General features: G+C 45.5%; 1 long non-coding RNA gene across 1 annotated transcript; it reads left to right on the forward strand.

Moving 5' to 3' along the window:
- The first annotated feature begins 3,292 nt into the window (after positions 1–3,292).
- Positions 3,293–11,358, forward strand: LOC116978140. Its single transcript, XR_004413384.1, has 3 exons — positions 3,293–3,392; positions 10,741–10,750; positions 11,346–11,358. It is a non-coding gene; the product is annotated as an uncharacterized LOC116978140 (long non-coding RNA).
- The last annotated feature ends 273 nt before the right edge of the window (positions 11,359–11,631 follow it).

Here is an 11,631-nt window from a genome sequence, read left to right on the forward strand (position 1 = left end):
TAGCGGAGGGACAGGCCTTAACACTGAGCACTCAGGAGGTACAGTGCGCTCTGCGTAGGATCAATCCACGCAAGGCTGCAGGCCCGGATGGTGTACAGGGAAGAGTATTAAAGGACTGTGCTGGACAGCTGGCGGAGGTATTCACGAGAATCTTCAATCTCTCTCTATCTCTGGCAACGGTCCCCAAGTGCCTGAAAACAGCCACCATAGTGCCGGTGCCGAAAAAGTCCAAAATCACCAACCTCAACGACTACCGGCCGGTTGCCCTGACTCCAATCCCCATGAAGTGCTTCGAAAGGCTGGTCCTCTCCCATATTAAATCCAGCATCCCTGCCTCACTGGACTCCCATCAATTTGCACACAGGGCAAATAGATCGACAGAGGATGCCATCTCTCTGGCCCTTCACACTGTCCTGACTCACCTGGACAGACAGGGCACGTATGTGAGGATGCTCTTCATTGACTATAGCTCTGCATTCAATACGGTCATCCCCACCAAGCTCACCACCAAACTCCACCAGCTAGGCCTCAGCTCACCGATATGCGCTTGGATCCTGAACTTTCTCACGGAGCGACCGCAGGCAGTGAGACTGGGCCCGCACCTGTCCTCCACCATCACCCTGAGCACCGGCACACCACAGGGTTGTGTACTAAGCCCCATGCTCTACTCCCTCTTCACTCACGACTGTGTCCCTGCATTCGACACCAACACCATCGTGAAGTTTGCAGACGACACAACAGTGATTGGGCTGATCACCAACGGTGATGAAACAAAATACAGAGCGGAGGTGCAGAACCTGGCGGACTGGTGCGCCAATAACAACTTGGCACTAAACACCTCCAAGACCAAGGAGCTGATCATTGACTTCAGGAGGTCCCATTCTGGAGAATACGACCCAATCTCCATTTATGGGGAAAGTGTGGAGAGAGTGTCCAGCTTTAAGTTTCTGGGCACTCACATTTCAGAAGACCTCACATGGTCCACAAACACCGCCACGCTGGTCAAGAAGGCACAGCAACGACTGTTCTTCCTGAGGACATTAAAAAAGACTGGTCTGCCCCAACAGCTGCTGACAACGTTCTACCGCTGCACCACAGAGAGCATACTAACGTATGGCATCTCTGTGTGGTATCTCAGCTGCACGGAGGCGGAGAGGACAGCTCTTCAGCGCGTCGTCAACAGAGCGCAGAGGATCATCGGGACAGAGCTACCAGCCTTGGAGGGCATCTACCACACGCGGTGCCTCAGGAAGGCCCTCAGCATCCATAAGGACTCATCACACCCCTGCCACGGTCTGTTTCAACTTCTTCCCTCCGGCAGACGTTACAAGGCCTTCTACGCCCGAACCTCCAGACTCAGGAACAGTTTCATCCCAAGAGCTATAGCGGCTCTGAACCGGCCCTAATGAGTGCCCCCCACCCACCCCCTTTGGACAGTCTCCCTCAGATGGTCACGTCAATCAATTCAGCTTGCTTATTTATGTATTGTATTTATTTACCTTTCTTGGACATCAGTGGAGCTGCACACTAAATCTCGTTGCACTAACGTACAATGACAATAAAAGATATATTATTATTATTATTATTATTATAATGTGATCATGGCTGATCACCTAAAATCAGTGCCCCATTCCTGCTTTTTCCCCATATCCCTTGATTCCGTTAGTCCTAAGAGCTAAATCTAACTCCTTCTTAAAAACATGATGCATAATGGGATGAAGATAGACAGTTTGAGGTTTGGAATGCAGGAGTCTATAGAAGTGAGATAAACTACCCAGTTCCACTGTTCCACTGATGTTGCTTGGGAGAGAACTCCTTGACTTCACTTGAAAAAAATTGGTATGGAATCCTTAATATCATTTGAACAAGCTGACAAGGTTTGATTTAATGTTCCATGGACAAATACTTGGCGAATTATCAATGGAGGAGCGAATGTGAAGGAAAATCGTGTGGCTGTGTAAGAGTTGATCTGTACCTCATGACCATGCACCAACTGACACACTGCCACTTAGAGTTTTTTCGACATTAATGACTGCTTGGAGCATTGTTTGTTCATAAAAACACACACTGCTATAAATGTACTTTCTTTGAAGCCATTTCTGACAGTACTTCAGAGGAGAAAGGGGAAAAAAATCATTGGTTGAGCACAATCACTTTACTGACAGTCAGTCACAGATACATGTGGAATTGAGCACAAGAAAGCAACTGCCTGACAACTAATCAATCTCTGGTGGATATCAGGCAGGAGAATTGCTGGACATCTGTGACACTGAGTACAAATGAATTTGTGAAAGCATGGATCTCATTTGAAAGTAAGGAGAGGAAAATTGGCATGGCCTGTGGTACTTTGCTTCAGAATGACAGCAGTGCTCTGAGGACATATTAATGCCATGAAGTGCCAATGATTCAAAAGAACCCAAGCAAAGCACTGAGATTAAAGTGAAATTCAAAATGTACTTTATCATGACATCTGAATCATAAGTCATTTCCAGCACACATTTATCTCACAATTGATAGGACCTCTATTTAATTGATGAGCTAGTGCTATTTCTGGAGGTATCAAGAACCATTTGAAGGAACTGGCAGATCTTCATCAGTGATTCTGAAGCCATCTGTGACCCAGCATTACTATTGGATTTTCTCAGGATGCTTACATGTCAACATGGAGTTCCTTTGTCGCTGTTTTTCTGGGAGCAGTACCAATCAGTGGGGAGGGTTTTTACATGGAAAAGCTGTGTTTGTTTACACTTTATGATGCACAAGTCCCAGCACTGGGCAGTTGAACCAAAGAAATCTATGAAGCAAATTGCGCATTTAGAATAAATCTGAGAGGTTCCTGAAATACACATTTAATGACATGGGGGCAGCACGGTGGTGCAGCAGTGGAGTTGCTGCCTTAAATCCCTGTCTCACGGTGCGAGTCCACCCACGAGTGATCCCGAGTTTAAACAAATCAAACTCGTGGTAATCACGTAGAATTAACGTAGCGGGAATGTCGGAACACGTAACGCTAACGGCAGGTACTCGGGAAACTTGTTAACTCGTGAAAATCTTTCAACATGATGAAAGATTTCCACGAGCCAAATTTACTCTTGAAGTAAAAAATGTTAAACTCGTTGTAAGAACGTAGTAGCCCGTGAGTTTACCGTAGTGACTCGTGAGTCTACCGTGGGCACTCTTTAACTCAGCGGGACAGGCAGCATCTCTGGAGAGAAGGAATGGGTGACGGGATGACGTTTCCAAAATTCTGTTGTGTCTTTGTGTTACTCCAGCACTGTGTGTTTGTTTTTTATCAACCAGCATCTGCCCTTTCTTGTGTATGGCATTATTTGTATCCGTGGCAGTTGATTGTCGCTCCCTTCAATTTCCCAGGGGGTCAGGACAGGACTGGAGTTGTCTGAATAATTGAACCATCACTATGGTGATGCACCTTGCAAAAAGCAATCATCAAAAAGATCTTTTGATATTCTGCTCCTAGACTTTGACAGGACTATGCTGAACCTGGAGCAACGTACTTCTGAACTGGTTTCAATACACTGGACCTGCACCTGTCATGGGATGCACTGTGCATGTTTCCAGATCCATAACTTGTATACACAATGAAGCTTATTTTGTGCGGAGATTGCTTCCAAATCAATTTGCTCGTCTGACCTATAACATGGAACATATTGAACGATGAGTTGCTTTCCCTATATTTGAAACTGCATTTTTATTGTCTTGCACAGGAACAGAGAGCTGACCCTAAGGGACAAGGCATACAGACAATTCCTACAATGAAACAAGGAATGATACATTTTAAAGCAATTCAGGTTTTTGGTATTTTTTGCTTCTGGGATATCAGAAACATATTGATCAACATAAAGCCACTTTCACACTAAAATGTCTGGGATCCTGTTTCTAAGCATCCACCATTGACCTCTGTACATGTTTGGTGGCAACAAATGACTACAGAAGTAGATTTAGCACTGATGTCGTATCTTCTATTTTCACTCATTGTCCACTGGGAGAAATGTTGAAATGTGTGTGCCGTCTTTGGGAATTGGTCCAGAAATAGTCAACCCCTGAAGGACAACAGCAAAGAAAGCTAATGCTTTGGATTTGATTATCTTGAATTCAATCTATAGACGTGACATTGAATGGGTGTCAGTCATAACATCAGGGGTGATGGAAAAACACATTTGCAGACAAAATATGGAAGAGTTGTAGTTGTGTGGAATGAAACTCAGGAGACTGGGGTCACAGGGTATGGGCAGACTATTCTGTGTTGCTCTAACTAGTCTAATTAAAAGAAAGGATAAAGAATTTAAAACTCAACATAGACGTAAAGGTTAAAGTGGAATGAACAGTCAGTGAGCAAGTTAGGTGGAGAACATAATAAAAATCTTGACACTGAACAGAATTATTCAAGCGTTTGTCCTTTGTCTTGGAATTGGATAAATATTCTAACTTTACTGGAGAAGTAGAGAGTTGAGGGCTGTAGGTATTCATCTTGCAAATGAATCCATGCTGACATGTGAATTTTGCTGAGGGAAAGTAGTCTAGAGAAGGTGGTCTAAAGATGACAAAGGCAGGAAGAAATAGTGGTTTGGGCTATGTAAACGTAGATCATTGGGAGGCAATCTTCCAATAATTATCAAAGTCAAATGTGAGGAGTGCCTTGATTGTTGAAAGATTTAAAAAATGAGTTTACACTTTGAGCAATTGATGATTTCAACTAGACTAATCTCAATAATGTGGCAGCAGCTAATTGTGCATAAATTGACCAATGGCGGGTTGGCAATCTCCAAATCAGCAACCTCAAGGAAGAGAGTTTGGTAATGGTGTTATATCAGGAGGTAGTGTTGCTATTTTGATCTATGGATGGCTTATTTTAGTGCAATGTAAAAATAATTCTCCTGTAACATAGACTTTGTCCCTTAATGCTCGCACAACAGGATTGGTACAGGAAATGCTTTTAATTCTACATATTTGTAACTGAACTCCAATTCGGATATGTGAAATCTGATATCAAAGTTAGGAAAAAGCTAATTTATTTTCACTCAACTGTAAGAAGTGGGTTTACAAATCTGATCTCAATTTCAATAACTGATCTCCAGACAAAAATTGTTTTTAAAGAGGTTATGGCGACCGGATAAAGTTTACAATCAAGCGTGTTATAGATGGACTCATGGTTCGATGAGTGCATGTCAGGGAAGAAATGGCAATAGATGAAGAGCTCGGATTAAAACATAACCTTCACTAATTTGAACTCCACTGCTGGCAATGGCCATTGACTCTTTTGCTAATGGCAGAATTATTAATGATCACATTTAGGGACTAAGTGGAAGCATTCTGCATTAAGGCAAGCATTGTAGATTGTAGACTAGATTGCCTTTGATTTGTGCCTCGAGGCAAGGACTATGAGAAAATATCAGATGCATGAAATTATTAAAAATATATTTCTCATGTGATTATACAGGTTCACTACCGACTTTCCAGCAACTGGTGGTCTGGCACCTCCTTTAATCCAGACAAAATTATGATAGTGCCCTTGAAATCCCAGCTGAAAATCCCCCCTGAAAATGTGGCGCCTAGGCCAGGTGAAGGGGTCAATCTCTACCGCATCTAGATTCCGCGGCCGATTGATGGGTCGAATTTGCCCCCTGTAGTGGCGCTCAGGAACTCTGACCCAACTGGAGCTGGCAGGACTATTCACATAGCCAACTTCCATGGCCAAACTTGTAATTTGAGGACTCTATGCATTAGTCCATGGAGAAAGGAAATCATGAAAGGACTTGCATTCCAGTTTTGTAGGTTCTGAGGTTGTCTAATGAGGCCAATGTGGAAACCGTGGGAGTAGGAATTGATGGTGCATGGGGGAATGGGTACTCTGTGAGGTGATGCCTCTCTACTATTGACCATACAGAGCTTCTGTGTGGTCCCAATGCATGTACTTGAAGTGCTTAGAATCATCCTAAATACTCCTTCTTTCACTTGATGTGTATTAACCAGGCATTTCCAAGGAACAGTAGGAATGTTGCATTTCTTCAAGGAGGCTTTGTACACACCTTTGTAGATATAAACCTTACTTAGGGCTATCACATCTGAGTTGGATACTTTCCTCACATAATATTAAATGTATGTCTTTCAAGGAAATGTCATGATCAGGATGGACATATTTTCCAGAGTTTATCCTGGGGGAGCTAGTTATTTTGCATTGTCCTGACTATCACAGGCCCAAATCACAATTCATTGATTGTAAGTTGAATTAAACCTTTATCCATGGAAGGTTGCATTACTTCTTTCCACTACTTGGAAAGAAAAGGTATTCAATCAACAGTCAATCTTTTGTTCTGCCTCTACAAAAAAAAAAGCCCAGGTATTTTACAGAAATCATGCCTGCTCCTCTGAAAAATGTACTCTCTGCTATCATTAATGGATTTGAGCCACTTTTCCCAGTAGGATTTCAGTAAAATAAACTGTGACTGGTATTGATATCATAATTGGGGTGTTTTTGTACTTGCAATGGAAAACAACTATGATTTTACTTTGGAGTTACGTGAGTGACTACGTGAAGAAGGGCCGTCCGTCTGCGTGTGCGTCATTACGTCTGAACGCAACGCGCGCGACGGACTGGCAGAGGCACTGTGTCCTCCCAGTCCGTCGGGATGGGCAGGTAAGGAAAGTTGAATTACTTACCTGCGTTCTTTCGGGCTTGAAGCTTTTTGTAGTTTCAGGGCCCAGATGTCGAGGAGACGGTCCGCGGGGAAGTCGGCTGCCGAAGACCGCAGCATTCCCAGTAGCGGGCGACGGTCTTGTTTCCCGACATAGCGCCGGCAGCAGAACCGGCAGGAGACTTGTTGCAGGAGGAGGAGCTCCGTTTGGTGGTCCTGCAGTACGGGGAAAACCACCCGCAAGTCAAACAAACCCGTTGACTCAGGTGAGTCTGGGGGGAAAAGGGATACCCTCCCTCAACGGAGAGCGTCTGAGGACGACTCTCTCACATGGAGCAACGTTTTGGAGAAGTTGCTCCAACAATGACCTGCTCTAAAGGAGGGAGCTGTGTCAACCCGGGCCTACAGCAGTGCCGGGAGCCTCGCACATGGGGCAGCCCAATGTCTTCCCCATTGGAGGGGGAAGTACATATGGAAGAAACAACTCTGAATCAGAGTACAAAAGCAGGGGGGGGGGGGGACTTTCCCAGGGACAAGCAGAAGAAAGTAAGTAAGTAAGTAACTTTTACTTATATAGCACTGTTTAAGTTAACCTGCATTGACACCAAAGTGCTTTACATAAAATGAATAATAAGCACAAAAGAAAAGGAGTACTTCTGCAATCATCCAGGTTCCACTGGGTGCTTCACTGGATAGAGATCTAGCAAATGTCTCCTGCTCTGAGGAGAGGAGCATTCACGGTCAGTTTCAGTCTGACCCAAAGCAAGAATCTCATTTAGGCCCGCTGGAGGGGCCATGTCAGCGCAGGTATCCTCAGGGGCCTGCGGCAGCATCTGTTTTCAGGGCTGCCTACAAATCTCACTCTCAGTGGAGGGGAGTGTGAGTGATCAGTAGGTAACTGATCTCGAATTAAAGTATGAACATACTGAAGCACATGCATATGGCCTCAAGAGACAGCAGTTGGCAGAATATCCGCACAAATGCCGGCAAGGGAACAGCGCTATCAGGGTGACTTTGGAGAAACCAGCCGCCGAATCCTCTCTTCAGGTAAGACCAGAAGAAGGAAGCAAAAGCTGTCGGACCAATCAAAGTACCAACGACAAGCAAACTTCATCAGTAGGCGGCAACACACCCCACACCTCCATAGGGGGTAAGCGGTTCACTGAAGCTGATGGTAGCTTGAAAGCTGGGCACGGAAATATGATCAGAGTCGTCTTTCAAGGCAGACTCAGAATTATGGCCAGAATTGTCGTACAAGGCAGGCTCAGTAAGATGAGGTTTTTAGACCAAGACCCAAGCAGAGGTCAGGAGAAACATGGAATCCACACTCTCTACCAGTCCTACTCCCAATCAAGGAGAGAAAAGGAACCCGCATCAGGGGCCTTTGGGCTTACCACAAGACCACCGGTAGCCATGGAGGTAGGTGGGTCTGGGTTTACTGAAACAAGGGATTGTGGACCAGTTACATGTTGGTAATTTTACTCTTGTGTTTTTGTTCAAAATGACAATAACATGAATTTCAGATCTGGTTTTAAAAAACAGATAACAACATGTGATTATTTTACTGCACAACATACATAGGTTCCAAGCAGACTTGGAACTCGGACCGGAGTTATCTTCAAGGCAGGCCCAGTATTATGGGCAGGATTGCCTTCCAGGACAGGTGACAGATGGAGGATGTCACTTCATCCAGGTTTAACTCATTTGTGCAGTACAGACTTTCAGAAACAGCAATTTTTTGTTAAGGTCTAACAACTGTTTTATAGGAGGTTCCTATAAAATGGTCACATGGCATGCATCGACCTCAAAGATGCATACTATTCGGTGTCTATTCACTAAGAACAGGAGATATTTGAAATTTAACTGGATGGCATGGCTCTGCCAAATGGGTTGACCTTAACTCCTAGACTATTGACTAAACTACGGAAACCAATTCTGGGACTACAAAGGTCTCAAAACCACATAGTAATGGCATATTTGGAGGACATTTTTATTTTGGAGTCACCAAGAATTGGCAGAAGCATCAGTCAAAGCTAACCAAAACCCTGTTTGAAATAATTAGTTACCTCATCCATCCAGTTAAATCAAAATTGACACCTACAAGGGTAATTGATTACCTATAATTTACTATCAAAAACAGTAAATATGTTGGTGACTTTTCCTAGGGGCAAACAACAATATTTAATCAAGCCTGCTATGACCTGATAGTCAAATACTAGCCATCTATCAGGCAAACAGCGAGTGTAATTGGCAAATAGTAGCTGCATTCACAGCAGTACGTCACGGGCCTTTGCATTACCAGAATTTACAACGAGCAAAGGAACGAACACTCAGATTCCATGCAGGCCAAATTGGCAAACTATGGATTGCCAGCAGAGGCCATTGTTGAATAATTATGGTGGATAACGAATGTGAGACAGCTCAAGGGAAATTTTGCTCGAAAGCCATCGGGGGTTCTTCAGACCTATGCAAGCGGCTAAGGATGGGGAGACACCAACACAGTCTAAAGCTGTGGGGGCAGATGGAATGAGCAGGAGTCTGTAATTCCCCAACACATGGAATCAATTACCCAGAATTGTTGGGGGCACAATATGGACTCAAGGTTCTCTGTAGCGATATGCAACCGGTGCTTGTTCAAATTCAGATTGATAACACCACTGCGGTGGCATATATCCATTAACAAGGGTGGTGTAAAATCTGTATCTTACGATAGATTGCCGAAACTCATTTGGCACTGGTGTATCGAGAGGAACATTTGGGTAATCTACGAGGTAGATATAACACGGTGACAGATGCTGGATCACGAATGTTTAATAACAACACAGAATGGATGTTGAATCAGACAGTATTTAACGAAATAACTACACGATTTGGCATACCAGATGTTGATCCGTTTGCATCTAGACTAAACCATCAGTTACCCAGATATGTGTTCTGCGAGCTGGATCCAGGAGCAAAGGCAGTGGATGCTTTCTCCCTCAATTGGGGAGGAATGTTTATGTATGCTTTCCGCCAATTTGTCTCACAAACGGATGCTTGACCAAAATCAAGCAAGACTAAGCCACAGGCATATTGGTAGTGCCAGATTGGCCTACTCAAGCCTGGTCCCCAAAAATGTTGGGAATTATAGTCCAGCCAGTTATGGCTGTACCCAAGAGCAGGGACCTCCTAGTGAACCCAGTTACAGGGAGTAATCATCCACTACATGAACGTATTAACTTGTTTGTCTGCAGATTCTGAGGAGGCATTTCAAGGCATAGGACTGTCCGAACAAATACAACACAGTTCGGATAACGGATGTCTTGGAGTTCCTATCAACTCTGTACTATAACTATAAACAAAGTTATAGTGCAATCTATAGTGCCAGAGGCGCACTCTCCTCCTATCTGATGCCGGAAGCAGGGCACGGGTCGATAGGAACGCACCCCTTTACAACAAAATTCATGAAGGGAATTTACAATTTAAGACCTCCAAGGCCAAGGTACACAGACACATGGGATGTGAGTGTGGTACTAACCCTACTTTGACAGTAGGGACCGCCTATAGCTAACCCTGAAGGTGGTATGCTGAAAAAGAGTCCAGACACTGCAAAAGCTATGTTTGGACTACATGACCACCAATATGAACAACATAACATTCCTAATCAGGAACCTGATAAAACAGAGCAGGCCAAGAATGCCAGGGATGGAGATCCAGTTCTTGGCATATCCAGAGGACCAACGGTTGTGTGTGTGGTAACATACTAACACCAGTATCTGAGAGTTACGGATAACCTCAGAGGCTCAGAACAATCGGTCCTCATCAGCCATAAAAAACCACACCAGAAGGTGTCAACTCAAACCATCTCCAGATGGTCAAAAGAGGTAATGGCGGTAGCAGGAGTAAACATTTATATGGTTAAATCTCACTCCACCAGGGCTGCATCTACGTCGGCAGCAAGAGCTATGGACGTGCCCCTTGACGACATCCGAGTGGCTGCAGGATGGACGAATGAAATAACGGTCCACCGGTTTTATAACAAACCCATAACCGGACTGGGGGTGTTGCACGTACCATTTTAAGTTCTGTCCCTTAGTTTCCCCCCAAGGTTGGGAGGGGTAACTATTTTTAAAACTTTCTTTCACTTAAAGCATCAGTGTCTTTACTTAACTACGTAATGTCCGAATGCTTTAATGATTACACGCATCCATGGTCAATCCATTCAGTGTGTGACGCCTGGATTCGTAACCGGCGTAAAATCACAGAGCTTTGAAATCTTCACGTAGTCACTCACGTGACTCCGAAGTAAAATAGTAAGATTAAACGAGAAATTACCAGTTTGAAGTTTGATCTTGATTTTATGTGGAGTTACGATGAGCGATTACGTGCCCACCGCTCCCACCCTCATACTATCAAGGTCATATGGAAGTTCAAGTTTCTTCACAATCTTACTATTCTCAGGTTTTCTTTTTATCTGTGATTTAACACCGCTGCTTTGAAGAGGGGGGGGAGAGAGGGGGGGGGGGAGAGAGGGAGAGCGAGAGAGAGGGGGAGAGAGGGGGGGGGAGAGAGGGGAGAGAGAGAGAGAGAGAGAGAGAGGGGGGGGAGAGAGGGGGGGGGGAGAGAGGGGGGCGGGAGAGAGAGGGGGGGGGAGAGAGGGGGGGGGAGAGAGGGGGGGGAAGAGAGGGGGGGGAGAGCGAGGGGGGGGGAGAGAGAGGTGGGGGAGGAAGAGGGGGGGGAGCGAGAGGGGGGGGAGAGAGAGGGGGGGGGAGAGAGGGGGGGGAGACGGAGGGGGGGGAGATCGGGGGGAGAGGGGGGTGAGAGAGGGAGACGGAGGGGGGGGAGGGGGGGAGAGAGGGCGGGGGGAGAGGGGGGGGGGAGAGAGAGGGGGGAGAGGGGGGGGGGGAGAGAGAGGGGGGGAGGAGGGAGGGGAGAGAGGAGGGGAGGGGAGGGGAGAGAGGGGGGGGGGAGAGAGAGGGGGGGGGGGAGGAGAGAGAGA

Source organism: Amblyraja radiata, chromosome 10, assembly GCF_010909765.2.
Source record: "Amblyraja radiata isolate CabotCenter1 chromosome 10, sAmbRad1.1.pri, whole genome shotgun sequence".
Classification (NCBI taxonomy): Eukaryota; Metazoa; Chordata; class Chondrichthyes; order Rajiformes; family Rajidae; genus Amblyraja; species Amblyraja radiata.